The sequence below is a fragment of the Saccopteryx leptura genome, chromosome 3, assembly GCF_036850995.1.
Source record: "Saccopteryx leptura isolate mSacLep1 chromosome 3, mSacLep1_pri_phased_curated, whole genome shotgun sequence".
NCBI lineage: Eukaryota > Metazoa > Chordata > Mammalia > Chiroptera > Emballonuridae > Saccopteryx > Saccopteryx leptura.
In genome coordinates this window covers 258,915,249-258,921,894 of record NC_089505.1, presented here as the reverse complement: position 1 = coordinate 258,921,894, position 6,646 = coordinate 258,915,249, and the positions used below count along the sequence as shown (strand labels likewise).

The 6,646-nt window shown below is 39.5% G+C and overlaps 1 non-coding gene across 1 annotated transcript; it reads right to left on the bottom strand.

The window, feature by feature from the left end:
• Positions 1-6,205: 6,205 nt before the first annotated feature.
• On the bottom strand, positions 6,206-6,281 carry TRNAI-GAU (transfer RNA isoleucine (anticodon GAU)). Its single transcript has one exon. It is a non-coding gene; the product is annotated as a tRNA-Ile (tRNA).
• Positions 6,282-6,646: the final 365 nt, after the last annotated feature.

Here is a 6,646-nt window from a genome sequence, read left to right as displayed (position 1 = left end):
TTTCCCTGGAGCTGGTTAATTTATATTTAGCTCCAGAAGATGAGCTCTTCTCAGGTAGTCACTAGTCAGGTTTCTGGTCCTGCAAGTTTGAAGCCCTGTGATATGAAAAGACATTTGCCACCAGAGTGTACACTCCATGTGGGCAGGGACAATTGTATGTTTTGTTCTTTGCTTTATTCCCAGTTCCTAAGAGTGTGTGGCATATCTTTTGAATGAATAGATATTTCTCTGGAGCAAACAAATGTTCAGCTATTCCTCAGGGACAGGTTCCACCCCCACCTCTACCATCACTACTGGAGTCAGTCGCATCCATTTTCCTGACATTGTCAGCATAGCCGAGAAGAGTTGTCCTGACTTTGCCTTCCCTTCCTTTTATCAGACCACAGCAGCAACAGCAGGAAAGAGAGTAACCAATACCTTGTAGGCTTGTTCAGACAGAAATGACAAACAAGGGTGGGGATTGAAATATATAGTTTTTGTGTGATTTAGCTTCTGGAAGAAATGAAGAATAAGAAGAATGGGAAAGAAATCCACAGGAAAACAAAGAGAATAAAGAGGGTTTTCTCTTTCATTCATAGTCTTTTTATTACATTTCACATGACATTCAGCAAATAAAGACAAGAATCATTCAGGTTGAAACTTGTGGAATTATGATTCAGGAAGGAAGATAAGTATGTCAAAGATTAAAAGATGTCAGCATGATTTGGTAATACAGTGCCTTCAACCAAATTTAGGGGTGGAGGTGGTCCTGGAATAATATTGTGGTTTGAATGGAGAAGAAGAGGTAAGAATACAACCATTTTTTTCTATGAGTTTGAGTCTGAAGAAAACAAGAGAAATTTGTAGCTAGAAAGAGGCTTAAAGTTAAAAGAGGTTTATATTTGTTTTTTGTTTTTTTTAAGTAGGAGGTCCTTGAGTATGTCTTAGCCTCTTGTCTAGATAAAGAGCCATTAGAATATTTCAAACTCATAGTGGAGAGGGAAAAATCAATAAATCAAGCTTCTGAGTGAGGCGGTAGAGGAGAGCATCCAGAATGAGACTCGTCCTGGAGCAGCTGACAGATGGTTCACCTAAGACAATTTTAGCTTCAGCTATGTATTAGAAGTTCTATCTTGCAAAGGGGCATCATATTATATGATGGTCTTGAAAAGAAACTTTATACTGTAACTCTGGACACACCTTTGTGAAGAGAGTTCAATCTGACTTACTTTTATTGCATAACTTCTTCCAACTGCGCAGTTCACTTCTATTTGAATTAGTTCATGATAGCTAGAGAAACAATGGGGACAAAATTATTTTACTGTTCTTACTCCTTTAGAACAATCTTATTTATAGGATTGTTTTATATTAAGTACTCGTATAATGACAGTAGTCCATTAAACCATGGTGCTTCTGTGTGCTGCAGTGTGGTAAAAACAAAATCTTTAGACTTGGTTGAAAAAGGTAGAGCACTGCAATGGACAAACCTTGCATGTAGTATGATCAGAGATCTCTAATAAAACAAACAGAAACTAGAACTGATTCCCAGGTGGACCTCTCTGGCAAGTCCTTCACAATATGAGTATATCATTACTTACATTCTTATTTCTTTTTTTTTATGGCAGACTACAAATAATTATATGACAAGGGTGGAATGAAGAAAGAGTTCAAACACATCTCCTCAGTGAACATCTCCCATCTGAATATAAATATACAAATACAGGGATGCAGATGTCAATCATCACATTGAAAAGTCTCAGGAATTCACTCCAGTCAGCTTTTCAATAAACAAATTCTTTAACACAAACTCAAAACAAAACATTGACAGGTCGTTAGTTTACGGAGATAGCTGTAGAGATAGTCCTCAACTTTAGCATAGGTGCTTTTTGATTAATAGGAACCCATCAAAGAATTATTTGGGGAAATCAGAAGTCTTCATTGTCTAATGATATTAATTGCCCACAGAATATTTTATACATCTAAAGGATAACATTAAAAAGCTTTGAATAAAAATAACATTGAAATAAAACAATAATTCTGTTTATCTTTTTTTATTTTTTATTACAAATATGGGCTAACTATCCAGAATAATGAAAGTAGAGCAAACCTAAGGAGATAAAAGTCATCCATAATCCCAACACTCAGGGGCTCAGGTGTCATCTTCCCTTCCAGTTTCTTTTCCATGAATTTTGTACATAGTTGTTACGTTACATAACAATTTAGTGTTCTGATTTTCTCATGTAATGTAACAGCATTCCTCTTATTATTGTAATTTTTTCAGAAACTGTATTTAACAAATGCAAAAGAATCTATTGCTTATTAGATTAAATCACATGAAATTGCTGCTACTTAACCTTCTTATTTCTGGGCCTCTTTAAGTGGCAATTTCGTAGTGTTCAGCTTACCTATAAAAGAATTGATATATCATTTCTCTATTAATGTGATGGATGAATTGTTTTTTTGTTTATTTTGTATTATTAAAAACATATTGAAACAAGGCCTTTGTGCATTCATCTTTATTAACATTTCTGATCATTTCCATAGGCTAGATTCCTAGAAGTGATGTAACTGGACTGAGAATACCCATCTTTATGGTATCTTAACTTCCCCTAGAAAAGTTCTTTCCAAATCACTGGGCAGAATTAACTTCAATCAACAATGTATAAAAAAGCCTGTTTAACCACAGGCTTTCATTATTGAATTTTTTAATTTCTTCATTTTTGTAAATTTAAATGAAACAAAACCTAAAACAGAATCAGGCAATAGCTCAGCAACTTGTTTAAGTTTATTTTTCTTCTTTAATAGTCAAATAAAATATTTTCCCATGTTTGTTAGCCATTTGAATTTCCTCTTTGGGAAATTGTCTTTCTGGACTTTGATTATTTTGTTTCAATAACTTAGGGTTTTCTCGCAAGTTCAAGTTGTAATATTTACAGTGTTTCCTTTTTACTTTGTTATTTGTCTTTGATTTTATCTTTTTAACACACAAACATTTTTATATCTTTTGGTTCACACAAAAAATTATTTTAATTCAGTTTCCAGAAGTTATGTCTTCATATTTCTAAGTTCTATTAAAAGTAAAAGACCTGAAACCTATGTAGTCTTATTCATCAATGTCACCCCATTAAATTTCATTTTCTAAATAAAATTTAAAGATAAAAATAAACCAAACCAAAATAAAAGTAAAAATAAAGATGTATCTTTATTGCCACATTTTGGATGTAATAATAATTACCATCATAGAGCATAGAGGACAATATCATGGGTTTGGGGTTAAAAAAGAAAAAACAAGTCCAGCTTAGTCATTTATTTGCTTTTGACATGGGACATTAGTTAATCTTTCTAAACCTCAATTTCTGCATCTATAAAATAGTACCTCATATTAAGTATTTTTCTGAGGCTTTGGATAATATATGCAGAGCACTTAGAATGGAGACTAGTATATAGTAAGCATTCATGATTGACTTAAATTTTTTTAAACTTTTTATTGAAATATAATTTATACACATTATATTAGTTTAAGAGGTGCAACATAATGATTCAACATTTGTATACATTCCAATATGATCACAGTAATTTAGTTACCATTTGTCACCATACAACCTACAAAAAATTTTGAGTCTTTGAGTCAAGAAGAAAGTATATCTCCCTACAAAATGATGGAACCAATACAAAATTTCCAAACAGTGACTTTCATTGAATAGTTGAATATTATTTTAGATAGAAAAGGCTGATAAGTTGGAGCAGTACTTCTCTATATCATACCATTACCCTCTTGTGGAAATAAATAGTCCAAAAGATAAAAAGTAAATCAGGCCCTGGCTGGTTGGCTCAGCGGTAGAGCGTCGGCCTGGCGTGCGGGGGACCCGGGTTCGATTCCCGGCCAGGGCACATAGGAGAAGCGCCCATTTGCTTCTCCACCCCCACCCCCCCCCCTCCTTCCTCTCTGTCTCTCTCTTCCCCTCCCGCAGCCAAGGCTCCATTGGAGCAAAGATGGCCCGGGCGCTGGGGATGGCTCCTTGGCCTCTGCCCCAGGCGCTAGAGTGGCTCTGGTCGCGGCACAGCGACGCCCCGGGGCAGAGCGGCGCCCCTGGTGGGCGTGCCGGGTGGATCCTGGTCGGGCGCATGCGGGAGTCTGTCTGACTGTCTCTCCCCGTTTCCAGCTTCAGAAAAATACAAAAAAAAAAAAAAAGTAAATCAGTTTATTATGATATTTTATGTGCTCTCTTGCTACCCTATTTCTACTTCAGTATAATCTAGTTAGGAAAAGCTATTAACAGTAGTAGTGGTAAAAATTTATTGTTTCTAAATACTTATATGCCAGACGCTGTTTTAAAACAATTTACGTGTAAGATCTCCTTGAATTCTCACAACAGTTCATCGAGGTAGATAATTATAACCTCCGTTTTACTAAGGAGGGAACACAAATAGAAAGTTCACACAGGAAAACTGATAGGAATTGACTAGGGCTACAGTAACAAAGATTGAGTGGCTTAAAGAACAGAAACTTTTTTCTCACAATTCTGGAGACCAGAAGTCTGAGACAAGGAGTCAACAGGGTTGGTTTCTCCTGAGGCCTCTCCCATTGGCTTGCTTGCAAGTGGTCATCTTCCCCCACCTACCCAGTGTCTTCACGTAGTCTTCTCTCTGGACCTATCTCTGTCCAAATTTTCTTCTATGAGAACACCCACTGTATTGGATGATGGCCCACGCTAATGACTTCATTTTAACTTAATTACACCTTTAGAGACCCTACCTACAGATACAGTCACATTCTGAGGTCCTGGGTAGAGGTTAGGATTTCAACATATGAATGATTACGGAATACAACTTATTATATAACACTGCCCAAGGTAATAATTCCATATTCATAAGTTAAATGTGGGAACTCTGGCCCCAGAGCCATATCTTTTTCTTTTTAATTTTTATTTTTTATTTTTGAAAGACTATCAGACTTCTAGAAATGTTGCAAAAAGTAGCTTGACCAGGAAGTGGCATAATGGATAGAGCATCAGCCTGTGACCCTGAGGACCAAGGTTTGAAACCCTGAGGTTGCCAGCTACAGCATGGACTAATTGGGCTTGAGTGCAGGCTCACCAGCTTGAGTGCAAGATTGCTGGCTTGAGCCCAAAGGTCACTAGCTTGAAGGCCAAGGTCGCTGGCTCAAGCCCAAGATCACTGGCTTGAACAAAGAGTTACTGGTTTGGCTGGAGCCCCCCCCCCCCCCCAGTCAAGGCACGTAGAAGAAAGCAATCAATGAAATACTAGATGCTGCAACTATGAGTTGATGCTTCTCATTTCTCTCCCTTCCTGTCTGTCTGTATCTGTTCTGTCTCTCTCTTGCAAAAAAAGAAAAAATAAATTTATAAAAAGTAAACAAAGAGGCCCTGGCTGGTTGGCTATAGTAGAGCGTCAGCCTGGCATGCAGGAGTCCTGGGTTCTATTCCTGGCCAAAGCACACAGGAGAAGTGCCCACCTGCTTCTCCACCCTTCCCCCTCTCCTTCCTCTCTGTCTCTCTCTTCCCCTCCTGCAGCCAAGGCTCCATTGGAGCAAAGTTGGCCCGGGCACTGAAGATGGCTCCATGGCCTCTGCCTCAGGTGCTAGAATGGCTCTGGTTGCAACAGAGCAATGCCCCAGATGGGCAGAGCATCGCCCCCTGGTCGGCATGCCGGGTGGATCCCGGTTGGGTGCATACGGAGTCTGTCTGACTGCCTCACCGTTTCCAATTTCAGAAACAAAAAAAAGAGTAAACAAAGAATTTCTATATATTTTTCATATAGATTCCCCAACGCTAACATTTCAATACACTTGCTTTATCATTCTTTCTATATATCACAGTATATTTTATCAAAATTTAAAATGATCATTAATACAGTGTGTCCGTAAAGTCATGGTGCACTTGTATTTATTTATTTATTTATTTGTATTTTTCTGAAGCTGGAAACGGGAAGAGACAGTCAGACAGACTCCTGCATGCGCCCGACCAGGATCCACCCGGCACGCCCACCAGGAGTGACGCTCTGCCCACCAGGGGGCGATGCTCTGCCCCTCCGGGGCGTCGCTCTGCCGCAATGAGAGCCACTCTAGCACCTGGGGCAGAGGCCAAGGAGCCATCCCCAGCGCCCGGGCCATCTTTGCTCCAATGGAGCCTTGGCTGCGGGAGGGGAAGAGAGAGACAGAGAGGAAGGAGGGGGGGTGGAGAAGCAAATGGGCACTTCTCGTATGTGCCCTGGCCGGGAATCGAACCCAGGTCCCCCGCACATCAGGCCGACGCTCTACCGCTGAGCCAACCGGCCAGGGCCATCATGGTGCACTTTTGACCAGTCACAGGAAAGCAACAAAAGACTATAGAAATGTGAAATCTCCACCAAATAAAAGGAAAACCCTCCCAGTTTCTGTAGGACGATGTGGCAGCATGTACACATGTGCAGATGATGACGTAAGACTGTGTAGAGGAAAGTTCAGTGTGTTCTGTGGCTCGCTAAATTCGAATCTGTGACCAAAGTGCAATGTGAATATCGGCGCGTTTATAATGAAGCACCACCACATAAGAATAACATTACTCGGTGGGATAAGCAGTTGAAGGAAACTGACAGTTTGGTGGAGAAACCCTGTTCTGGTAGGCCATCAGTCAGGGACGAGTCTGTAGAAGCTATATGGGATAGC